This window comes from Ambystoma mexicanum, chromosome 7q, assembly GCF_040938575.1.
Source record: "Ambystoma mexicanum isolate Mex_15411 chromosome 7q, UKY_AmexF1_1, whole genome shotgun sequence".
NCBI classification, from domain to species: domain Eukaryota; kingdom Metazoa; phylum Chordata; class Amphibia; order Caudata; family Ambystomatidae; genus Ambystoma; species Ambystoma mexicanum.
In genome coordinates, this window is record NC_090941.1 from 1,132,765,690 (window position 1) to 1,132,792,507 (window position 26,818).

Genomic DNA, 26,818 nt, shown 5'->3' on the forward strand with positions numbered 1-26,818 from the left:
GTGGTCTGCTGGAGGATTTCTACTATTCTAAACTCACTCCACCGTGGTACGGGGCATAGTCAAGTGGAGCATTGAAGTTGTCTGCTGTGGTCCGCCAGAGGACATTGATGGACGCTGATCTGCGTACACACCTTGCAATTTTGATACCAGCCTGGTTTACAGGCTTAGTTGGCTGAAGATACAGTGCTCGGTGACTACTAAATAGGGTGCTGCTCTATTTCTGCTTGCTGCTTGCTGTATGTTATGCATGGTCTGTGCAGCAGCAAACTAAAGGGGTGTAATTCAGTGCTGTTGGGGGCACCTGTGGGGGATGGCGCTTTGAGCTCAGAAAAGCTAATTACCCTCAAATTGAATGTTTGAATGATGTGGAGAGTGGGGCAATATGTCTACTGGGGGCCAGCCTTTGCCTGCTGCAAACTTCCCTCATGTGGGTACCCCACGCAGGGTGTCTGTGACTGCTGGAAATACTACCAGGTTGAAGAGTGCTTATAGGTCATTCTCACTACTAACCCATGTGGATCTGGGGGATCCATTAGACCGTATGGGTACAAACTTTGTCTCTGATGTGTCAATTTTGGTGCTGATTGTTTCTTCCGATGCCCATATATTTTTTAATCAGCCTGGCCCTACCTTAGGACGCTGTTCATCACCCTTTTCTAATGTGATGCTGAACTATGACCTCAAAGATCGTACAACAACGAAACATGACCGTCCTGCTCAGGAGGAGCCAGTGGTCGATGCTTTTTCCTTTCCTGTTCTGTCAAGGATATTGGATACTATGGAACAAGGTTGTGATGTTCTCTGATTGTTTCTAACGTGGTCTCTTTTGCCGCCCAAACCTCTCTGTTGGTGAGTCACTAGTGTCTGTTGAAACTGGTAGCAAAAGGAAAAAGAAAGCCAAGAATGCTAAATGATCTAGCCTAATGCCCCCTTTAAATAATAACGGTTCTCTTAAATTCTGACGATCAATTAAACATCAGACAAAGTCTTCTCCAATGACTTTGATTCTCCTAAAGGCTCTTCAGCGCTTTTAAATTCCTTGGTACATGTATCCGTTCCTAAGGTGGTGGGTAAGCGCAAGAAAGGTAAGGCTTACTATCAGAGTCAGAGTTGGGAGGTGGTCGCTGGTCAGTCTTCTACTACTGACCCTGATGTGAACAGAAAATCTTTGATTACGGCTTATCTTAAACTGAAAATGGCAGTAGCAGCCGTTGAAGGGTTAAATGTTTCTTCCCTCTGCACCTGCTCAATTGAGTCTGATGAGGAGGCCCTGCTTCCCTTTTCACCGGAGGAAGGTGAGCCTTTGGCTCAGACTTTGGTATTAGGTAAGGAGAGTGTAAGGGCCTCTGGTATTCAAATGTCTATGGAACCTGTTTTTGTGAGATTGCAGCCAACTGCTCCCCCCTTTCACCCAACCATGGTTTCTTCCCGGCTATTGTCTGGGGTAACTGCTAAGTTTTCTACCATGGAATAAAGGAGAATGTTCCTGTTGCGGCCTTCCATGTTTAGAGGCTTGCCAATGAAGCTAGATAGGATGCCTAAGGGATCACCTGGGGGTCCTACCTTTTGACTGCTGGTGATGGGGGAGGTGCTTGTCGACAAACAAGGGGCGCCGCCGTTAGGGCTGGCGCCAATAGTTGAGGACCGGCTGCATTATTTGTGCCTGAGACACACATCCAAGGTCAAGGAGCTGCATCCCTTGAATGGGCAGTACATTTCAGAGTTTTTCTAGATTTTAGGACTGTTGACATGGTAAAAATTGACTTTTACTCTAAGCTTATTAAAAATCTTGTTGTGGCTGCAGCAGAATGTTTGTGAAATATGGCCTACTCTTTGTCAGAAAAGGGGAGCAGCGTTTCTGACTATTCTACGTGGTAGGATGGGGAAAGGTGTTGAAAGAAGGGGGATACTGTGTCGCACCAATCAGTGTCCCACTTCCACTCCCCGAGGACCCACCATCCTGGGGATCCTCCCTCACTGGTCCACCCCCAGGAACTGGATCCAATAGCAATGGCCGTGTCCTGGCCACCTGGATGATAGATCCCCGGGGACTAGTTAGGAAGACACCTTCAGGTTTCTCACACTATCTATGGAATAAAATTTGCTGCTAACAAATTATGTTCTAGGATTTAGATGCTTGGTCTTCTGTGTCGTCTAAAGATCGTTTGTGTTGTTGCTGTAGATTTACCCGTGAAACCTTGAAACATGTCATTGTGCATTGCTTGGCTCTTACTGCCGTACGTGAAGAAGCCTTTAGGTGATATTTTATCACTGCTCTCGTGGAACTTATTATCGAAACTAATGATCGTTTGGTAATTACTGTGATGAACTTTGTAAAGTTGCCTTTTCCTTTTACTGACATGTCTTTTGTGTTTTGTGAACTGTATTTATGTCTTGTGACTTTGTACAATGAATACCGTTTTTTTACTATGCTTACTGTTTTACATGGACATGTGTGTAATGCTTCTTTTTCTGTACACTAAATAACAATAATCAATTGGGTGACTGTGGTACAGGGCCATGACTTTGAAATTGAATGTGTATCTGGCAAAGACAATGTAACTGCAGATTTTCTGTCAAGAAATTATGTATAAAACATTGATGAAGAGGCTGAAGAGTGTGATACATCTAAGGGTATTCTCACGCCTACGCCCCCTGGATGCTCTCGCCATGTGGCCAGGGAAAGGCCATTGCTTTTTGGATCCGAACCCTGGGGGTGGAAAAGCGAGGGAGGATCACCTGGGTGGAGGGTCCTTGGGGATTGGGAAGAGGGTATTCTCAGTCAAGACATGGTATCCCCTTATGGGAACCAACCTAACTTTCCCCCAGCCTTTATGGGTTATTGCAAAACATCTCTCATCATTTCTCCTCATTCAACCCACTATAGTGCTGGGACAAGGGAGAGGTGACTAGGAGTAATGAACACTAGTACGTCATTTCACTACTCTAGTACTGAGGTGAGGAAGAGGCCGGCAGAGTATTGTGAAGGTCAGGCATGTCCCACATTCCCCTCTAATTGCAACCAGTGTATTACAATTTGGAACTCACACCTGCAACCTGTCAAGGGGTTGCAGGTGCATAAGAAGGGAGGAGGCAAGCAGCACAGAGACCAGCAGAGACTGCTGTGTGTGAGGAGGCAGCTGTGGCGGGTCCTGCAGGAGAGCCAGTACACAGCAGGTGACCTCAAGGAACAGTGGAGCACAGGGCCAGGTGGACCACGAGCCTCCATGGTCGGACATACACGTGTTATGGGTGTGACTAATGGTCAACGGTAACAAGTATAAGTTGAGGTAAACATGTTCTGTTGAGGCTAACCATCAACATAAACATTTTTGGTCAGGTGCAGCACTTCATATATCTATTTGTTTATCTTGTTGCCATGTTTAAGTACAACACAAGCATAACATGTTATTTGGTTTCCAGGACAACATAGAACCTAGCAAGTTTCCTATCTGGATGCATAGGAGGCTGTGTGAGTGTTCAGGTATTAGTTCACAGCCTGGACAGGAGAGCCTCATTTTATGAATAAAACGCACTCGAAGAAACTTACTCGGTTTCCTATGGATCCTTGGATAATTCAGATCTCATCCAAAAAAGCCACCTTTTTATCCATAAAGATATATCAAAATCTCACTTCTCCTGCTGTGTCTCCTTCTATATAATATTTAATGAATTATCCATGGCTTTCATGATTTTAATATAATAAAATCCTTGTATAATACGCACCCTGGCAGATATAGATTTGCCTAATTTGGAAATATTGTATAGGGGTTACGTTTGGCAAGACAACGATTGGCTGCCAATATCCCCCTTCATCTCTCTTTGCCAATTATCTGTATGCCCCATTGTCACTTCAACATCATATACAAATATAGAGTACATTCTGTTTATATAAGATTCAGTGAAAAAACATTGTTAAAGGGACTTTATGGTTCAGTTGTCCTAAAAAAAACTATCACCTTTAGTGCAAAAACTTCTTGAAAGGGACTTTTGCACTAATAACAACCTATCCATATTATGGTTATTACAAGTAAAACCGAACAACCCCAGTAATTCCCCAGTTATGGTAAGTTAAGCAACCATAACTTGTGCCACCACCATGTACTACTAAGGCTAACACCCATGACATCAAAGATGACATCACAGATATATTTGATGATATCACTGATGACATCACATGTCATCAGTGACAGCAGGTAAGCATGCACCGACATGTGTTACTCCCTCTGTCCTCACAGGCCATCCCCACCCGATCTGGTCCCCCTGTGATGTTCCCTTGTGCCCCCACCATTGTCGCACACCGGTGTTTCCTGTTTTGCTTGATTCTTCTACCCTGCTCCCCCCTCACCACTCTCATGCCTACTTCTGCAGGAGTCTGTCCTAATAAATTCTGGTTTCACCATCACCTTCTTGTGGCCAATGCTGGATTTGACTTTTATGGACTTCATTCATTCACGGTGCGTCACCCTTTCTCAACTCTCATGCTGGACTTTCTTTGCATTTGCATCTTGTACGCATGGGGGCCCTTCTTCATCTTGTATCCTGGCTTGCAACATTATGTGTTACTACTGACTTCTGCAATTGTATTCACTCTCCCCTCTTGCTTCTCCACTCTTTTGACTGCTAACTCTCTGTTCTCTCCTCTTTTCCTGTCTCCTCCCCTTACTTTCTTCTATGCACTTACTCTATCAGATTTGTCCCTGGACCTAGTACAATAGCAACCTCGTCTGTCTCCTCCCCCCTCCCCTTACTGGTTTTTTCCTCCCCACCCCCCTCAAGCACTATCTGAAATGTCATCAGGCCTAGTATGATAGTCGCTTGTTTTGTTCCTCCCCTCCCTTTCTGCACCCCTCTCCCTCACCTTTTGTTTTTATCCGGCTCTACCAGAAATGTCATCAGGCCTAGTACGGTAGTCGCCTGTCTGTTTCCATTTCCTTCCCACTCTCCCCCTCCCTTCCTTATCTTTGTCTTAGCTCTTGCACTACCTGAAATGTCGTCAGCCCAAGTACGATAGTTAATTTCACATCCTTACTGTTCATGGCCTGTAAGAATGTCATTGTATTTTCCCTTGTTCCCTCCCTTGCCTTGAAGCGCTTTGAAACACATTGTGTATAGCCGCTATATAAATAAACTATCATATCATATCATGTGAAGTTACTTTTCATGAAAAGTCCCAACAAGGGGTTGTGAGTATCATGTTGGCAAAAATAAATGAGGGGTGATTGCGAGGTGTTTTATGAACTGCATACTGCAACATTCCATGGCAGTGTTCATTCTAGTACAGCAACCTACTCATTCAGAAACATAGCATTGGCCGCAGCATGCACCATAGAGGTACAATATAGTAAAATGGTGAATCCTTCTGTATCAGACTTTTACATACTATGCAAAATGTAATGACTAGCTCATAATGCACCACTTACTACACACTTGCACTGCTACAAACAAATCATAAAGACAGCGCAATGCATACAAGTCTGTGGCATATAGAGGGAATATAAAGTAACCCAAAGAGAAGCAGTGTCATCAGAAACTGCTCATAACCTAAACTGGTTATCTTGATGTACAGAAATGATAGCTGTGTTTCAAGCCTGCTTCTTCCCCTTTGTATATCCATCACAAGATGCGACTGAACCCTAAAGAAAGTACTGTAAGAACAAATGAGAAAGGGGCGTCTGCAAATACAGTACCTTTTTGAATTTCCTGTTTCTGACTGTCATTGAAGAAAACCACCTGTTCTGGATATGTCATTGAACAAAAAAGAGCCACCTCCATGTGACGACACCACAAATAGAAACACAAGGCAGCAGTTCGGAGGGTAGTGCCCTTCAAACAAGGCAGTAGGCTACTTTCCTCTACAGCATTCAGCTAGGCCACAACCACTGCCACGTAATGCAGCCATGCATGCGAATATCTGGCCAGTTAGCACAACTCACAAACGTAAAACAGCCACCGGCACCCCAACTGAACCCCTGCAATATAATACACACACGCTTGCAAACATCTAGCCAGTTACCAGAACCCACAAACATAACACAGCCTCCGACACCCCTACCCACTTCCGTTCACATACTATTGTACTTCTTCCAATCAAAGCACAACATCTTCAGAGCATTGCCCCTGCAACCACGACTGTATTAAGTACTGACAACCAATACATCATAATACAGTGAAGTACTCAATGATCTGACCAATGGGCACAACCCAAACACATGAACCATCCACTGGAACCCTATCCACGTCTATACAGACAGTATTGCAACCCTTAACCCAGTGGACTCACTGCAGGACTATTGACTCCATCACCTCCAGGCATGGACCAAAAACTGTAGGACATGCTAACAATCACCACACCCATGCAAACAACAATATGTACACTGTGCAGAAACCACACACACAAGGTAACAGTGTGAAACCTACTTGCAACCATTGTGCATACTCTTCGGTGAAAGGCTCCCGGCCATGCCCTCAAGGCAGTGGTGGCTTCCCATGCACAGCATTGTACACCCAATGCAAATATCCTCATATCAGCTGCAATCCACTCCCCATTCCCAACTGAGTCTGCCTACACTCACCACTGAAGCTATTGGAGCTACCCGAGAATCAATTATATGTGGATAGCTGCATAGATTGTCCATATTGTAAATGTGTGATGCTAAGGAAATCATTTCATGTCGCAATATCTTACTGCACTCGCTAAGGAACCAGTGTGATTACAAAGGCAAAAGGTAGCATGTCCCGGGCCGGTTTTACACCGGATTGCACCACAGGCGGGAAGCATTGTTGGTGCGCCCCACCCCCAAATATGACACCCAAAAAAATGGTATGTTACAAATGTTGTAAATAGGGCATCCGATAAAGAAGTAGATGGAAATACCGACCTTAGAGTGCTGCCCCCCCCAGCAACCCTGCACTCTACACACCCTAGGGTGCTCTTCCCCTCTCATGTCCGTCCATTGCCAACCTTAAAGCACTGCCCCCCCTTGCAAATTTGGTGAAAATACGTTCAACGGTTTGCCCTCTATGTGTGCGCACATTTTATGTCCTTTCAGTCTATAGAAAAAAAATGTTTTGGGACCCCCTCTATAACTTTGCCCCCCTTGACGAAACATCACCCAACTTCCCAGAAAAATTCAGAGTGGGCCATATACGTGCAAAGTTTGATGACAATTTGTCCAGGGGTCGCGAAGTTGTAAGCCCAAAAAGTGGTCTTCCTATGGGTTGAGCAACTTAACCATAACAACATGGCCGCTACCGCGGGCTGTATAATATTATATCTAGTGATAACATAAATGCCCTATATCTTTTTTCAAAGCCTCTAAGCGATGCCATTACGGGATTTAACTTGCTTTCAATGCCAAGATTGTTAACTTTAACAAGTGCTGGTGTAAAGCCTTAGGCTCAGCCCTTCCAGTCTCCCCAGGAGCTTGAGTGGTGTTATGCAATCACCCTGGTCAGCCACACTCTTTCCAGGTCTTAACAGGTCCCAACCTGGTTTCACCCATCTTCCTCCTTGTTTGCTCAGCCTTTCTTTCAAGTAGTACTCTTTCCAGTTTTTCTCACCCCAGGAATTGCTCCTTGTCTTAAGCAAGCATTAACTGGCACATTTGCTTCCTGTGGGAGTTCCTCTCCTACTGCACATTCCCAGCCCATCCCTTGTATAGTCTTTCATGTTTAGGGCTGTTTCTGAAAGGTTACTCCCATGCTTGTTAGAACTCTTTTTTCCTTAGTTCCTCTCATTATTGTATTTTAGTAAAGGCCTGGTATTGAGTGAAGACCAGAGGACCTCTGTTGACGTTAATGATGGCCCATAAGGTTTTAAAGGCAGTGTTGTACAGCATCATCTTGGAATGAATCTGTGTGATTACTGCACCGCCCGTAATTGTGCAGACGAAAATGTCAAATGAAATTACGGCACGGCACAGTGATCAGATAGATTACTTCTGCTCGCCTGCGCCTGCCCCGGCCTGCAATCTACCACCCCCCACTTACATTTACTGTGGCACACTCCTGTGCCGACACTCCACCGACATGCTTGTTCCCCTGCGGCATTAGCTCCTCCCACTTACATGGGGCAGTGCTGATGCTGGAGTGTCCTTGTTTAAATATATTTTCCCCACTTACCGTAATGGTAAGCGAGGGACACCCCTGCAACCCACGCCCCCTTTTACTGTGTCCAAGGAGAGCGGGGACACCCTTGCAACCCTTGCTCTGCTTGGGCGCTGTAATGGAGGTTGTTATTTTCGTACCGCGCTCCGGCGCTATTGTAGTAATGTCGCCACAATCATGGTGACATGATGTTGTGATTCCTCTTGGAATTACTGATAGCATGGTAGAGGACTCTGAATTTTTCCCCTGTCTCTCCTGCATCACGAAGATTGTGCTGCAATATAAGCACTGACACACAAGGAAACAACCTTTCCTTCCCTTGCTCTCGCTCAGGTAGGCTCTGAGTATTCTTTCCTGGCAATTTCAGAATATCTCCAACTGTTAAATGTTTGTTGATCCAATCCCCGGATTGCAGCAAATCTTTCTGGGAGTTGAAATCCTTAAAGCCATAATCCCAAAGGTTTGCCACTTGGGCTATCTTTCTGCGTCTCTGGAGGAACAGTGAACCAGCGCGATTCCACCTCATCCACTCTAGGGGTGGGTAAAATGGGGTAGCCGCTTGACCAGCTCAGTCCCTGTTGGCTCGCTTCCTCCACATGCCAAGGTGAGGAGTTCAGTTGACACACCACACCTGCCCTCAGAACTCAGCTCTCTCACATGCAAGTGAGGGGTTTGAATCTGACTTGTGTTCACAGAAGTGGTTCCTGGATGGATCTGCACCACACGGCATCTACCAGAGAAGAGAGGAATGCAATCAAGCAGATGTCTTTCAAATGCTTTAGCAAATCAGGTGCAGGGCGGACACATAGTCATATCATAATATTCTCCTTTTTAAAAATATAGTGTTGTGTTTATCTCAGCCCACAATCCAGTTTGTAGGATGACTAGACTTTGGGGAAGCCGATGAAACCTAATGTGAGGTTATATGGAAGTGGAATATAGCCACACATCCGCTAAGTATATTTAGGCTTTAGCAGACTGTACTAAATATTGTCAAACATTTCCCCAACTCTATCCTTTTCCAGGGAAATAGTTGGAGGTGGCAATGGACATCTCTGTAGTATAGGCCTTAGCTTCTGTTTTCCATTTCTCTCTCTCTCTCTCTCTCTCTCTCTCACTCACTCACTCACTCACTCACTCACTCACTCACTCACTCACTCACTCACTCACTCACTCACTCACTCACTCACACACACATCCACATCCTCCCCACCCTTTCACAGTTATCGGGCCAGGGGGGTCTCGAATGATGTTCATACTGTGTCATTGCACTTCAAATCTTCATCACCCATCATTCATCCCTTCAATCCCCCTTGTCACCCACACAGACCACAATTACCAGCAGAGCAGCACCACAGGAAAATGCACGGTTGACTTGCTCAGATCCATGGGCTCCCCCTTCAGATAAAGTAAATGTGCCATCACCAAATAGAGTTGCGTACCTGATTGGCTGTGCCCAACCCTGGCCGAAACCCTAGCAGGACCGGAGAGAGGACCCCACTACTCAGAATCCAGTGATCTAGTCAAGACAGAATGGCACAACCTAATATTTTAAGCAGGGGAAGCCTGAGATCCCTTCTTATATATTGACTGGATAACAGCCATGGACCATGATCGGTGGGCGGCCCCACCCGTACATATTGCATTAAACCCTTTCGTTAGTACTGGGGCCCAGAGGTCCGGGCCACAACAAATAAATCAGCTGCAAAATTATGCAGACCCGGAGCTCGGTTACACCGCTGGCAACCTAGAGCCTTCTTTATTACATCCACTGAGAAAACAATACATGCCTCGGTGCCTGTCCCTTCACTACGTCCTGTACTGCCCCTGATCGCTTGCCCATCATCATCAGCCCCTCTCCCCGCACTGAATAAGGTTGAAAAGTGGTCCATCCAGGCCTTATCCGATACACTATTAATCGGGGTGTCCATGTTACATTTATAATAGGGGCCCCTCTGGGCAATCTCCCTGAACATTCTGGAATCGTTATCCCTTGCGGTTACCACCCAGGCTTCCAATGCTTCTTACTCAATTGCCCTTTTTTTAGTGGCCAGAGCTTTCTTATAATGGGACCTAGCACTTATAATGGCAGTTTTAGGAGTTCCTGCATTGCTCCGAGTGGAAAGAGGGTTCAAACCACCCCTTTTCTCTGTCCTCCACGTTTACCTGGGGTGCAAGAAAACACCCGGGAGAGCTGGGTCAGCATAGCTCCAAACTCCTCCGGGATAATATCACTATCCAAATTCCCTGACAGCAAATGCTCAAGTTCGCATGAGCTTGATTGGACCGGCTTTCTTAGTAGATCACCTTCTTGGTCTCCCTCCTTTTGAGCCAATGCCAGGAGGTATCTACGGACACTTCCAGGGGATAGAGTTGACTCAACATGACCACTTTTGGAGCTGACTCAATCTCAAGCTTGATGGGAAAATGGTTGCTACAGATTTTGTCCACCAAACCCGTTTATGAGGGCCCAGTGCTCAACTGGCACACAGAAATAGTCGATCGTTGCCCTACCCATTGTAGAGGAGAAAGTAACCCTACCTGGAATGTCCCCACCCAGTCGCCCATTTGTTGCCTGCAGTCCCTAGTCATGGAGATGGTGCCAGAGGTGCAGCCTTTCCACACAGAGCCTAGTGTCCATCATGATGGGAGGGGATATCCCTGCCACAGCATCTTCTGTGTTATCATACAGATGATCGACCAGCCAGATGCCATTATTCCGTCCAATTCCTTTCAAATCTGAAGACAAACATTTATGTAAAAATACATCTTTTAGCTTCCATGACTTGCGAGGTACAATGAAGAGCTAATTACAAAATGTTATCCTTTATAGTGCTTAAAATATATGTGTTCTTGTCTGTAATAAACAAATCCTTGAGGAACCGGGATTCCTATTTAACTCCAAACTTTACAAAAAATTACTAATCTACTCCAATGTCAAAATATTTTCTGGGGGCCCTGATCAAAGCTATTCTCCATTTTTGGGTGTGTTTGCTTACAGCCGTGTTTGATGAATCTCTGTGCATTGGATTGATAGTAAGGCGCAGGTCAGAGAGTTAATCTACATTTCTTTGATGCAATATGTGAAAATGTAGTGGGCTCCAAGCATCTTCTCAGAATTATCTTGTTTTCTTTTTGTCTTGTCTGTTCCGTTTGCTTTTCTTTCGCCTTGGGAACACATGTGCCAAACACGTACTGGTCTTAGTTGTCTGTGTTTTAGTTTGTAACTGTTTGAGCCGTATTTGGTGAATAATTCTAACTGTAACATGTTCCAAGTTTATATAATGTATGAGGTAAAGCACTCAAGAATTAAGTATTATTGGACTCTTATTATACAAGACTAGCTAGTGTGTCTTTTATATTTCGATCCTTCATTGCACTCAATATAGAACTTTAAAAGTTCCAAATAGAAAAAGATGTGTTGGATATATTTTGAGCAAAACGAGGCGATGACCTGTAATTAGCGGCAGCGAGTATTGCACAACTGCTGAATGATTTTGGTGAGTTGGGAGAAAGGTTATTCCGCAAGTGATGGTGACATAGAAGAGGGAAATGGCGGGGAAGGGAAACATATAATACCCAAAATTATCTTATTTAATGCATGCAACATGCACATCCATCAATTGGCAAATCTAGAGCCAAGAGGAGGATTTCCTGTAGTGTTCGATGAGCTATAGTATGTTACCACAATTTAGCGTATTATAAAGTAATACATGAGTATCCATTGATTGCTCCCAGTCCCATCTACTATGCACTGCACCCACCTCACCTTAGAGGCACAAATTCCCTTGTATCCACCCTCCTACTTGGTCTGCACTGTGGACCCATTTATGCCCTCTGAGATAACGCATTGAACCAGCACATGTGTAATATCTACTTGTAGTTTAATTAGCAGAATGTACACAGTGTAACATGAGTGGTAGCAGAGGGGAGAGAGCACGCATTCAGCACACCATCTTCCCGAGGCATAATAATAGTGTTGTGTAATATCGTCCCACTATAACATCAGAGTAGAGGATTATGGAATTAATAATCAATAGCTGTGATGTCACGGGCAAGGCTTCCAACATTTTCTCTACCTCCCCATGCCATATTAGAACTGACGGAAGCAGGCAAATCCCAGCACCTCGGCCACATGCAACAATGGCTTCCCTGACAGTGCAGGAGCCGTGATTCTGCTTGCTTGTGAAAGCTTTGGCTCTAGTCCTGCCACCGGCCACACTGCATGTGGCCGCACAGGAGCCGTGATACTGGTTGTTTGTGAAAGCTTTTGCTCTGGGGCCCACACCAGGCACACTAAATTTGACTGCACAGGAACTATGGTTTTCTTAGGGAACTGTCTTGGAGACGCTCAGGGGGTATTGGTTGGTGTTTCCCTTGTTTCTACTTGTGGTGTGGTTAACTTTATTTGTGCTGTTATATATATTTCCCTCATGCCTTCCCTCTCCACCCCCATAGACATCATAACATTATGATTGGGCAGCTATCAGTCATGGGGTATATTCCACCATTGGTACTTAATGGCATCATACATTCGAGCTCCACTTTCATTGTCTATCAGATTTCCCTAAGAACCTCTTGATGGAATATAGTCCCATAGTCGATAGTTAATTATTGATCATTCTATTTGTCCCCAATCAATTTCCCCTTTTAGAAAAATACTGTATTAAACAGTGAAAGTGATATTCATGCCCAGGTCTCATCTGTTCATGTATGGGGGGCAAATATGACTAGATTTATACTCAATACTGTACATGTAAGGTTGTGTAGGATTCGGCCAACAAGCCATTTCTTTCAATTTCTCTTTTCTGATTGGTGAAGGCTCACACAGGTTTATAATATACTGATTAAGGATTGAACTGTGCAGAGGCTACAAGCTCCTGATTTGAACCCCTGAAATTGATCTGAGTCAAGACTTAAATTACTTCTCACAAGATAACCCAGTGAGATTGTGAGCAGGATGTAAAATGAGGATTAACAGCTCTGTGATAGATCTATTGTTTTTTAGGCTGTACAATGACATAAAATAATAAAGTGTCCCTCTGCTTCCTTCAACAGAGAATGAGCAGCCATCAAAGGATACATGCTGGGGAGAAGTCCTACGAGTGCACGGAATGTGATATGCACTTTAATTGGGCGTCACGCCTGAGAAGACATCAGAGAACACACACAGAGGAAAGACCTTTCAAGTGCATTGCGTGTGAGAAAGGCTTCACTCGGAGCTCAAATGTGCACGTGCATCAAAAGATCCATTCTGGCGAGAGACCATACCAGTGTTTGGAGTGTGATAAAACCTTCACTAAGAGCTCATATCTGCAGAGGCATCAGAAGATCCATACTGGGGAGCGACCATACCATTGCTCAGAGTGTGTGAAAAGCTTTACTTGTAGCTCGGATCTGGTCCAGCATCAAACGATCCATACTGGGGAGCGACCATACCAGTGTACAGAGTGTGATAAAAGCTTCACTAAGCGCTCACATCTGCATAGGCATCAGAAGATCCATACTGGGGTGCGACCATACCAGTGCTCAGAGTGTGTGAAAAGCTTCACTTATAGCTCGGATCTGGTCAATCACCAGAAGATCCATACTGGGGAGCGACCATACCAGTGTACAGAGTGTGATAAAAGCTTCACTCGGACCTCACATCTGCACCAGCATCAGAAGATCCATACTGGGGTGCGACCATACCAGTGCTCAGAGTGCATGAAAAGCTTCACTTATACTTCAGATCTGGTCAAGCATCAGAGGATCCATACAGGACTGAAGCCCTATCAATGCACAGAATGCAAGATAAGCTTTTGTTTCCCCTCATCTCTGAGTTACCATCAAAGGACACATACTGGGGAGAAGCCCTATCAATGCACAGAATGCAAGAAAATATTCACTGACCAATCAACTCTGAGGCGCCATCAACGGATCCATACTGGGGAACAGCCCTATTGTTGCACAGCGTGCAATAAAACGTTCAATTTTCCCATAGATCTCAGCAACCATCAAAGTACCCATTCTGGGGAGAAGCCCTATGAGTGCACAGAATGCAAGAAAAGCTTCAGTGACCGATCAACTCTGAGGCGCCATCAAAGGATCCATACTGGGGAGAAACCCTTTAGGTGTACAGAATGTGGTAAGCGCTTTAATCGTGCATCAAACCTGATGACTCATACAAGATCCCACACTGGATTGAAACCCTACCAGTGTACAGAGTGTGAGAAGAGCTTCACCTGTAAATCAAGTCTATCCGCACATCAGAGTATCCATACAGGGGTTAAGCCCTATGAATGCACAGAGTGCAAGAAAAGCTACAGTGACCTTTCAAGTCTGAAGTGCCATCTCAGGATCCATACTGGAGAGAATCCCTATCAATGCACACAGTGTAAGAAAAACTTCAGTGGCCCCTCAGCCCTGAGCAACCATCAGAGGATCCATACTGGGGAGAAGCCCTATCAATGCACAGAATGCAAGAAAAGCTTTAGTGACCAATCAACTCTGAGGCGCCATCAACGGATCCATACTGGGGAGAAGCCCTTTGGGTGTACAGAATGTGGTAAGCACTTTAATCGTGCATCAAACCTGATGACTCATAAGCGATCCCACACTGGAGAGAAGCCCTACCAGTGTACAGAGTGTGAGAAGAACTTCACTTGTAAATCAAGTCTATCCGCGCATCAGAGTATCCATACAGGGGTTAAGCCCTATCAATGCACATAGTGCAAGAAAAGCTTCAGTGACCTTTCAAGTCTGAAGTGCCATCTTAGGATCCATACTGGAGAGAAACCCTATTGATCCACAGAACTCAAGAAAAGCTTCAGCAGTCATCAAAGGATCCATACAGGGCAGAAGCCCTATGAGTGCCCAGAATGTGGTAATAACTTTAGGCGTACATTAAACATGATGGCTCATGAGAGATCCCGCATTGGAGGTGAAAGTGGCCACTACTCCCAGACTAACTCTAGGCACAGACTTGACAAATGTATATAATTTCAGGCGGCCCACTTGTTACGTCCCTCAATAAATAATGGGTCTTTGAGAGTGGAGGAGTGATCTCAAGAATATTGTTCCCTTCATTTATCATGAATTGATCCTGTTTTTAAAATTGTTTCTAACGCTCAATATCCTGATCCTAGTGTCATATGGTGTTCGTATGAAAGGGTCACCTCTAGTCTTGCTCCCTTTTTTACCAAAATTCATAAAACTGTGTCCTCAATCCAATTGAAGGGGGAGTCCTGGTTATACAAGAATTGCATGAAGAACAACATAGTTGCAGCACTCTAATACGAAATGGGGTTGATATTTAGGCAGTATTGCACAAATCCCTTTTCTGTTGGTAAGGTTGTTGGATAATTCTAGCCTCCACCTTGTTTAATATGTTCTTCAACAAGGTGCTGGGTAATAAACCGTCTCCCAAACCCAGCTGACGTTCCAAGCATAGGGTGAAAAGATTCCATTACTAATGTTTGAGGATGATGGTGTCCTCATTTCATGCAACCCAAGTGGCCTAATTAAACTCAAAGAGCATTTTGTCAACTTACACAATTAAAACAGATGAGACCAAATTGCTGAGGTGTGGGGAAAAGTCTAGAACTCGTTCCTGCATGAGACTATGTATAAGGGAAATGAGAATCGAGGCTGTCCCTTTCTTTGATTACCTCAGAATCAGGTTTGGGTGAAACATGAATTATCAAAACCATACAGATAAAGCCAACCTGATCCTAAGGAAAAGGAGCAGTGCAATTGTGACCTATTCCAAATCATATGGCAAAAATATTTTCCTCTCAACTTTGAGAACCAATCCAATGCAGAATTGTGGGGGTACTGAAACATCTCTAGACTGAGCGTAATTGAAAACTCTTTTAGAAAAGAACCTGCACACAGTCCTCCCCCCAAGGCACGCTAAATATCCCGCTACATCTAGAAAATGGCCTATCATCTATTGCCGTTGATATCCAACTGAAACCAGTACTCTACTGGGTACACCTTTGGTCCAGCAATCCACTTTTAATTTAATATAGGGAAGCCCTGTTAGATTTGCTGGGGCACCAACCTGCAAGTTCCCTCCCATGGTGTAAACACCTAAGGGATCACTTACACTGGGTACATCTGGCAGAGATGTGGATACATCCCTCTGTGATCACCCTGACAAGTAGACAAACTGTCATTGAAGCACATGCAGAGTGGTCTATGGGGAAGCACATTAACAAGTGCTTGGCACTGGCAACAGACTATTCTTAAATATCAAACAAGCATATATGTGCTTCAGTAATGAGCCATTGAAATGGTCCTTATAAATAACAATGTGATTGGGCATTTGCCAATCACCTCATTCAAGTCTTGTTTGAACAAGGACCAGTCAGATCAATGTCCATCTTGTTCTGAAGCACTTGAAAGGTTACAACATTTTCTCTTTCTGTGCCCTAGGCATAAAAGGGCACACAACAAACATTTACATTCATATTTAGGTAATAGAGGAATACAGTCTCTCAATGAGGCAGACGCTCTGTGCAAGAAATCGAAAGACCTACATGTCATCTTTGCGATTTCCACCTACTTGTCCCAGGCCTGGTTGGTAAGATGCAGGCAATCCACTCTAGGGCACTATCTCTTACCCCAGACCATTTAATCAGGAAAGATGAACATTTTGATCTACTGTGCCAAATCCCACAGATAAATCCAATACAATGAGTACTCTGGCACCCCTCTGATCCACTGCCCATCTCAGGTCATCTACTGATGCTAATGCCAGCAGTTCTGTGCTATGGCCTGGTACCCCAGCACCCACACGTTCCACTGCCCATCTCAGGTCATCTACCGATACCAATGCCAGCAGTTCTGTGCTATGGCCTGGTACCCTGGCACACCCCATCAACTGCCCATCTCAGGTTATCTACTGATGCCAATGCCAGCAGTTATTTGCTATGGCCTGGTGCTGTATCCTGCCTGAGCAATATCCAGCCATCCCTGGGCCTCCACTTGCGCTTGTACTTGTTATCTTACCAACATCGGGCAAAAGTGAGATGGGTCTGTAATTTACGCAGCAGGAGGGATCGAATGACAATTCTTTCAGCAAAGGGATCACAGCAGCTTTTTAAGAATATCTAGAACTATGCCTTACTGAAACGAACTGTTAATAATTGAGCATATCTCTTGTGCAACCACTTCAATGACTGCTTTAAAAATTCTTGCTGGAAGTGGGTCATAAATGGAGCCACAGGGTCTGCGTTTCGCTATCACCTCAAGTGAGTGTTCTCGGCTAATCTGAAAAAAAGGCCGTAAATTTCTCTACTACTGTTGGCAAATCAATGAAACCCTCCAGCCTATCCCGAGATAACGTCACAGGTTCTAGTTCCCGGAATTCCTCCTGGAATTTGTTCATTACATTTTATCTAAGAAGAACTCACTCAGTTCATCACAAAAATGTTGGTAAGACGTCATTGTCCTTTTGATGACCACCGCTCACGTAATTCCCTTAACACTTTTAAAATGTCTTGGGTTATATTGGTTCTTGCGAAAGAAAATCAGATTGGAGTAATAGCTTCTCTTAGCTTTCCTAATATTTTTTTATATAAGAAAAGTGCATGTTTATATTCAGTTTTAGACGTATCCTCCTGCTTTTTCCACCACATTCTTTCTAACACCCTTACTTTCTGTCCGTTTCTTAGCCCTTAACAAGCTCAAAAAACATTCCTTCTCCTTGGCTATATTTTTCCTTTTGTTCAGAGAGCCTGGCGGCAGCTGTTGCATAGCCTTGGAGAGTTTGTCATAAAACATCTCCAATAATATTCTCAGATCTGCTGAGAGACCTGTTTGACCTGCTCACATCAAACAATTGTCTTGCCATCTCTGCATCAATATTGTCCTAATTATGTGATTCAGACTTAAGACTTGTGTTCTGTCTTGTAAATGTATTGGTTGGTATTAAGGTTTTAAAACCTTTTATTCAATGCATTTTATTTCTGTTCTGTACTTTTATGGTTACTTACAACCAAAATAATGTTTAAAGAAGAAGATCTATGTTTTCCATCAATAGAAACAGGCTGTAGCCCAGCAGAGGCGCTATTGAACATCTCTTACACCGCTTACCCGTGTGATGCTCCTTTACCTTTGAAATTGAATCTCAATTTGAATGTGATTTTGCTTAATAGACATCACCCACTGGCCACTAATTATGAACCACTTTTTTCATGCTATTACTATTGCGTTAATGGGCGCCGCCAGGGGCCTTACATGTCTGGTAATGTCACACTAGTCTGTGCTATCAGTTTGTTGAGATGGCTCCATTAATATTAGTCCCTAGCCGTTTCTGGAAACATGTTTGGTATGTTGTAATGAAATTATTAGTCTTAGCCCAGCTAGTTGACTGCTTTAATATGAGCGATGCAAGATATTGCATCTAGAAAGGCTATTGGCCTGTAGCTATTAACTTGTAATGTTTTGGATCCTACTGGTTTGGCTTTTTGCAAATAATAATACACAGGAAAGGTACAGTACAGGGCCAGGCAGACCATTATCCGACAAATTGCATCACTGTAAAATCTAATATTTTTAGCTTTAAAATAAGGATTTAAGAAAGCTTTACGGAAATCTAAATATCATGGACAAAGAAGTAATCCTCCGCCCTGCCCCTGTTGCAATGGCAATTCCTAGTCATAACATTTGTATCCAACCTCATCCTATCTTTCAGAGGTAGCCGGTTCAGCCTAGTCGTAAGTACCAGCCTCCTACAAGCCCCAGATCGAATAACACATATTTCACCAGCCAAATGCACGGGATCACGAGAAGCAGTGAAAAGAACAAGTGAAGATAGAGAGCATGCCACCTAAAATTCCTCTCCAAGTTCTGTCACAATGCTTTTTGCTTCACTGGAGTCATAATTAGGGAGTGAGCAATTAGGTGGCAAATCCATGTATGGAATATTCCACATGGTCAATAATGTATGCCCCTCGTTATACCATTGATATTTTAACATAGCAGGGTATCGCCTAATTTCCCCAACCACCTTCTTTAGGTTTGGTTTGGGTTGGCTGGCTGACCCATACAAACTTTTAGAAAATAGCAAACAAACCTAATTTGTCCCTGGACCTCAATTGTTGAGATCCCCAATTCAAGACGCAGGGCACTGTTTGGGGCACCTTGAGGGAGGCCCACTAATTACTTCAAGATTCTGTTCTGATTCTTCTCTAAAGATGTGCAATCAGCATAGCCCCAAATCTCGCTCCCATTTGTCATCAAAGTGCGATCCTTGGCTTTGAACACCCCCAAATATTTATCCAACATATGGCCACCATGCATTTGATAAAGTCTAAGCAGGCTGCCCATCCTAGCCGCGTCCTTCTCAGAAGTAGCCAAAACATTCTCTGACCATTTCCTGTTATTGGTGAAAAGTAATCCTGCAAAGTAGTATGATTTTACTACCTCGATCATTCACCATCAAGGCCCCAAAATGAACAATTTCTGCCCCTGCCAAAAACCAAAACGTTGGTCTTCGATAAATTCAGTTTCAGGCTGTGGGAAGAGAAATATTCTTCAGCATAAAAAAGACTGCTGCAGCCCACCGGGAGTTAAATCAATCATGGCAATGTTGTTGTAAAGACTGGAGGGGGGTTATCTCTACTCCTGGCCTATATATGGCAGAGTAGAAACACAGAACACCAGAGCCAAGATTTTCTATTCGGTCGCAATGGACGAGCAATCAAGGCTTAGCACTCAGGAGGTGATGCAGGCTGGTTCTTAAGTGCCCCCACAAAGGAATGTCCACACACTATGTTAGTGATAACACAGTTCTTTATATAAATAAGATTCACGGTATATACACAAACAGTAACACACTTATTGCTTAGGCAATACTATAATGATAAATGTACAATGTCTATGTGGTACCACCATAACTCTTTGACTCCATTAAAATGCACCAACTGCTGACAGTTTCAAATGGCATACAAATCAATAGTAAAAGGTATCAACAATAGACTTGGGAGGAAAACAATTTGGTTAAACAATTGGCAGAATACTCGGCCCCTACCACTAGGCACAGTTCTGTGCGACGATCCCCACACCTGGGCAACCTGTAAATAAAGATATTAAACAAGCCCAGTCCATATATTGTTTAATATAGTCTTGGTTCCTTCTAAAAAGTTTGCACTATCCCAATTTACCTGGTTTAGCAGAGTTCGTCAACGGGTCGATGACAGATCCTTCTTGAGTGAACTCCCTTTAAGGCAGGAGTCACGGATCATCGAGATCCCTCAAAGAGTAGGTGAACAGTGTTGTCGAGGCGGCAGCTTCGGTCCCTGTGGTGCTCATCAACGATGGGTTGTGCGCGTGCGGGGCTCCTCGATGACAATAGTTAGTTGCCGCAAAGAGTCAATGAAGAACGTAGGCCCAGCATGGCGTCTGGTTTTTGGCGGTTGGCGTCGGCTATCTGGTCTCGACCACGGCTGGCTTTTCGGATCTTCATCGGTGTCTTTGTGGACTTTGGGTGGTGGGAAACCCACCGGCGGATTCTCCTCGCTTCGTCAGCGACCTTGACTTTCTCCAGCAGGACAAAGCGGTCAACGGTGATGAGCAAGGGAGTCCTTGACATCAAATGTCTTAGGCAATTGAGCGTTACGGCTCCGGTCGACGAGGGTGATGGTCGTCGATGGCCTCGACATCCTGGCGCTTCGCTTCAGATTCCTCAGCAGTCCCCGTCTCCAGTTGGCAGCCTTTCGATGACTGACTACCAGGGATTCTTGGTGAAGGTTAGGTGGTGCACAATGTTCCCTTGTAGCTTGGGAAGAGGTTAGCTAGCCAGGTCCTTTCCTGGATCAGTTATTGGAGACACGACAGCTTTCGGATTGCGTCGAAGGAAAGCAGCAGCAAAGCCTTCTTCTTCCAGCTGGGCTTCAAGGTTAAGCATCAAGTTTTGACTTCAGCTTCTGAACAATTCCAGTAAGTGAGAGGTCCCCAGATATATTGTTCTGTCTCTCATTCACACTGCTGAAATAGGCTCGGACAGCCAATCATTTGGAAGGTCATTCAGCAGACAGGCAGCCAATCAGGCTCACAGTGCATTCAGGCCATTCTTCTCCATCCAGACACTCACAACACGGAATGTGGATTGCGACAAGCACCCAGTCATTCAGCACTCCACATTGCATTCATAACAGTTTCGGGCAGGGCTGTCTCATTCATTGTGTCACACACTAGAAACCAGACACCTATAACAGGAAATGTATATTGGTCACACACTCCATTCACCCAGGCCCCACGCCAAGGGTGTACCCACAACATACAGTCATTAGGAAGGCTCCAGCCAGTCTGGCCTGGACTTCCCCACAATACCATATATGGCACTTCCACCCAACAGCCAGTCAGGGGAAGGGACAGAGTCAGGGCTTGCCAGGACTTTGGGAATACAAGGTAACAGGCAATAGAAAGCAAGAGGCCACTGGGGCCATCTTGTCTCCTATCAGGAATCAACTGATTCCAATGGCAGGGCCTGGGTATCCCAATATGGAGGCTACTCGGAGCACCTGTCAAATTCAGCATGGAGCTACCACCAGCCCATACCCTGCTCTGTGGACCACACACAGGTGCCCAAAACATACCCTAGGGGTTCAGGGTTGTACCCCCACCCATGGTAACATAAGGGTATCCCAAGGGTCTGTTCACCAAACCAAAAAGAGGAAGAGCTGCTCTGCCAGGAGTTCCACATGGACTCCTGTGCAGAAAATAACTCAGAACACACATGATAAGAGGAGTACAGGACAAGGACATAGAGGCCTTGCATTTCCAGCATCACAGTCACTCCCCCCCCAAGATTGACACCCTCATCCAGACGGTCAACATACCTTCTGGAATGGCCATCCGTATTATCATGACTCTTCCATGGCCTATGCTCAATGGTGAAGTCTAGCCACTGCAGGCTAATAGACCACCTGAGCAGTTACGGGTTTTCACCCTTCATCTGCATAAGCCATTTTAAGGGCGTATGGTCTGTTTGGATCTTGTTACGCTCACCTGGCTCCCACAGGGGCGTCGGTTGGACCCGGACTACTGCGGCCTCCACCCACGTGATGCGTAGTGCAGCGATGACTGACTGGATCTGCCCTCCTAATCTTGTCTGCTTGGCCCATAGAAATATTCTCCTACAAGTGGAGAGATGGATTTAGCCACTTGTGGATTCAAGTGATAGCACCCCCATTGTCCTCCCCACTAATCACCTATGAAGCGCCCTCTCTGCAATCTCACCTTATATTCTTGAAGGATGAGCCCTCCATCCTGCGAAGCACGCAGGGGCGCGTTGATGACCAGTTACTTCACTAGCCTGAAGATATTGGAAGAGTTGTAGACGAATCCTGACTCCAAAAGGTCCTGGCAAAGAGCCGTAAGTATATAGTTCGTAAGAGTTCAAAATGTCTGGAATTCACTCCTGTCCAATTCCTCTTTTATCTTGCAGCTTTGACCCAATAAAAAGATTGACAGCTGAAAGCGCTCTGGTAAAAGTCTGTGTTACCCAACACTGTCCGGTAAATAATGCCAAGGGTTAAACTTGCTGCTTTCTCCTTATTTTACAGGTGCGGCATAAGAAGATGTGGCGTGCTGATGAATTATACCTCTGGCGGTAAAATCAGGTAAGCATATGGCGGCTAAAGAGATTGTCTCTGTCTGTTCTCTCTGCTCACCTTGTTGTTTCTTGTCCCCCTTAGGTGCTGGGATTCGGCGATGAAAAGATGGAGACAGCGCCGGATCGAAGAGATGCTGCGTAGAATGGTGAGTATGGCGCAGCGCTGCTGCTGGCGATGCAACGCGTTTAAAATAAAGTCTTTCCTCTGGTTTGAAGATGCGATGAATCCGGAATCATGTAAGAAATCAGGTAATACTCTTGTTCTAACCTTTGCTTCTTTCCTTCTTTCTAGGTGCTCCAGGTTCGAGGCGGGCGTGGCAGAAGGCTGGATGCTGCTGCTGGCACGGTGAGCGTTACACTGCTGGATGCAGAATAACGCGAAGCGTGTGCTGCTCTTCGGACCTGGTTTAAATAGCCACCAAAGTAGTCCCAGGTAGGTATTCCTCCCCGACCACAACCGAGTAACAAAATAGTCCCTAAGGTAAAGTAGTCCCTTCCAGGCCTCACATGGGCTTGGATCTTCTTGCAGCATGGTCTGCATCAGGTAAGTGTGCACCTATGAGCCTGGCGCCTATGGCGCCAGGACTGATGTCCTAGCAGGGGTTGCTGGGGTTTCTCAAGGCGACATGATGCCTGCTCCCGGGGCTGATGGACGTGGTCTGGATGCCCGGGGGTATGCATCATGACAGCACTCCCCCTCAAGGCCCCTCCTAAAGTCGTTCCTCCCCTTGGTCCTGGTTTGTCTGGGAAGTCCTGATGGAATCTCTTCACTAATCGTGGTGCATGAACGTGGTCACTAGGCTCCCATGACCTTTCCTGTGGCCTGTAACCTTTCCAATCGATTAAGTAAAAAAGTTTTGATTCAACCACCTTGGAGTCCAGGATGTTTTTCACCTCGAATTCAGGTTCTCCATCTATCAAGATAGGATATGGTGGTTTGGTTAATCTTGTTCCTGGTTGAACTGGTTTTAAAAGTGAAACATGAAAGACAGGATGAATTTGCATATTGGAGGGTAATTCCAGTTTGACGGCCACCGGGTTGATAATGGCCTTAATGGTGTAAGGTCCCAAATATCTAGGATTAAAAGTCTGAGTTCCTTTCAAAGGTATGTGTTTTGTAGCTAGCCAAACCTGATCTCCAATTTGATACTGTGGAGTTTCACTTCTATGGAGATCAGCATTTTTCTTGTATTTCTCTTTTGCTTGCTTCAAATGTTCTGTCGCTTCCTTGAAGGCTTGTGTAATAATAGAGTGTAAATGATTAACTGCAGGCATTTCTAAGTGCTGAGGCGAATCGAGTTCTGAGGTTCGAGGGTGGTGTCCATATATGGTATAAAAGGGGCTTTGTCCGGTTCCTGAATGTACAGAGTTATTGTATGCATATTCGGAAATCCATAAAATATCTTTCCAATTACTTTTGGTCTTGTGAAGCATGCAACGAAGGTACTGTTCAGGGGTCTGGTTGGTCCTCTCCATCTGACCATCGGTCTGGGGATGGTGACTGGTTGATAACTTTACGTCGATTTGCGTCAATTGGCAACATTTCTTCCAAAAATGTGAAATTAATTGACTACCTCGGTCAGAGACCAATACAGAAGGAAAACCGTGTATTCGAACAATGTTTTCGAGGAACTCCTTGGCCAGGACTGAAGCAGAAGGTTATCCCTTCGAAGGAATAAAGTGGGCAATCTTGGAAAAAAGATCCACGATAACTAGAATGGTGCTAAATCCATTACATGGAGGTAGATCAGTAATAAAGTCTAAAGATAAGGTGTGCCATGGTGTAGGTGGAATATCCAAAGGTTGTAAAAGGTCAGCTGGTGTTTTCTTTTGACTCTTGTTTTGGGCGAGAATTGTCTCTTAATTTTGGCTTCGGTTTTTGCGATACCTGGGTGACCTTCCATTAGGGTATCATGATAATTGGAGATGACAAGTTCCTGTAATTCCTTGTGTGGTAGAAATAGTCATCCTTCATAGTAGGGTAGGTCATTGATGTCTGAGTAATCCGGGCCTTTCTTTACCCAGTCCTGCAGGGCTGCTGGATTGAAGAGTTGTTGGATTTTTAAATGAATTTCTTCTAGTGTCTGTAAAGTAGTTATGCCAAGAATTCTTTGTTCAGAAATTATAGGCAACGGTTCCGGGTTCGCATATGCTTCTTCCATTCCTATTCGGAATAAGGCATCTGCCTTGCCATTTTTACAGCCTGGTCAATAAGGTTCCATGTAATAATGTCGCCACAAAAATCTCGCCATGCAAAAATATCGCCGAAAAATGGCCGTTTTTTGTGGCGACATTATTGCATGGAACATGCGGGGGACACCCCCGCGACCCCAAACTTTTTTTTTGTTGCCCCTGTCCCCATATATATTGTCACCCAAATAATATCGCCACAACATTTTCCCGGCGATATTATTTACGGCGACCATATATATATGGCGATATTATTACCTGATACTGTCGATGAGTGATCACAAAATCAAATTCAAAAAAGAACAATGCCCATCGAAGTTGGCGCGATGATTGGGCTTTGTCTGTTTTTAGATACTGCAAGTTCTGGTGATCGGTGATTACAGTAATGGAATGCCTAGCACCGAGAAGATAATGTCGCCAAGCCTTAAAGGCGGATTTGATGGCTAATAACTCTTTATCGGTAACCGCATAGTTTAACTCGGGTGCCGAGAACTTTCTGGACCAAAATGCCACTGGGTGAAGTTGACCAGTTTCAGGATCCTTCTGGGACAGGACAGCTCCCATGGCTAAACTGGATGCATCAGTTTCCACTATGTATGGAAGCTCGGGCGTGGATGCTTTAAGACAGGCGCAGACGTGAATTTCGCTTTCAGCTCTTGGAAGGCCTTTTCAGCCTCTTCAGTCCACAAGAAACGTTTGTTCTTTCGCAAAAGTGCTGTGATGGGATGTACAACATGTGAGAAGTCCGGAATGAATCTGTGGTAGAAATTGGCAAATCCGAGCATGCTTTGCACCCCTTTAACTGAACTAGGTGATGGCCACTTGAGAATTGCGTCCACCTTTCGTGAGTCCATTCGGACTCCTTTTGGAGTCAAGATAAATCCAAGGAATTCAACTTCCGTAACATGAAAAACACATTTTTCCAATTTTGCATATAAGTTGTGCTGGCGTAGTTTCCCAAGGACTGCACGTACGTGCTTAACATGATCTGATTCTGAGGAGGAGTACACAAGTATTTCGTCTATGTATACGACAACACAGACGTCAATGAGTTCACGAAAGACATCGTTCATAAAATACTGGAAGGCTGCTGGTGCATTGCACAACCCGAAGGGCATCACCTGATACTCGAATAAACCGTACTTGGTGCGAAAGGCAGTCTTCCATTCGTCGCCTTTCTTTACATGTACCAGATGATATGCCCCTCGGAGATCTAACTTAGTGTAGATACAAGCATCCTTTACTTGGTCTAGTAATTCGGGGATCAGAGGCAATGGGTACCGGTTTTTAACCATAATCTGATTTAGTGCGCGGTAGTCTATGCACATTCTAAGGTCACCTTCCTTTTTTGGCACGAAGAACAAAGCTGAGGATACAGGAGACTTGGAAGGGCGAATAAAGCCATTGGCAAGGTACTGGTCTAAGTATTGTCGTAGGTGAAGGTTCTCAGGTTCCGTAAGGGCATAGATCCTGCTACAAGGGTGTTGTGCACCGGGTATGAGATCGATTTGACAATCGTACGATCTGTGAGGAGGTAAGGTGTTTGCCTGTTCCTTTTGGAAGACATCCTGGAATTCTTGGTATTCTGGAGGTAGTTGCATGACTGCTGTGGTTACTGTGGCCAGGCCTGCGTTCTGATTTTTCTTTGGGTAACAGGTTTGTGCACAATCCGGGAAGTTTATTCTCTTCTCTCACCAATCAATACAAGGATTATGTGTTTCCAACCAAGGTATCCCCAGTATTATTTGGAACTGTGGGGCTTTGATTAGATCAAACACAATAGTCTCTTGATGCCCATCCTGACCCAATAGTGTCATCTCTGCGGTGGAACGAGTTACAGGCCCAGAGGCTATTTCAGTTCCATCGACTGTGGTGATGACATCTGAGGTGGTTTTTCGGCAGAGAGGTAGATTC

The 26,818-nt window shown here is 44.8% G+C and overlaps 1 pseudogene; it reads left to right on the plus strand.

Annotated features, from left to right (window-relative positions):
* The window catches only part of LOC138528231 (zinc finger protein 208-like), a 262,378-nt pseudogene extending 247,232 nt beyond the window's left edge, over positions 1–15,146 (plus strand).
* The last annotated feature ends 11,672 nt before the right edge of the window (positions 15,147–26,818 follow it).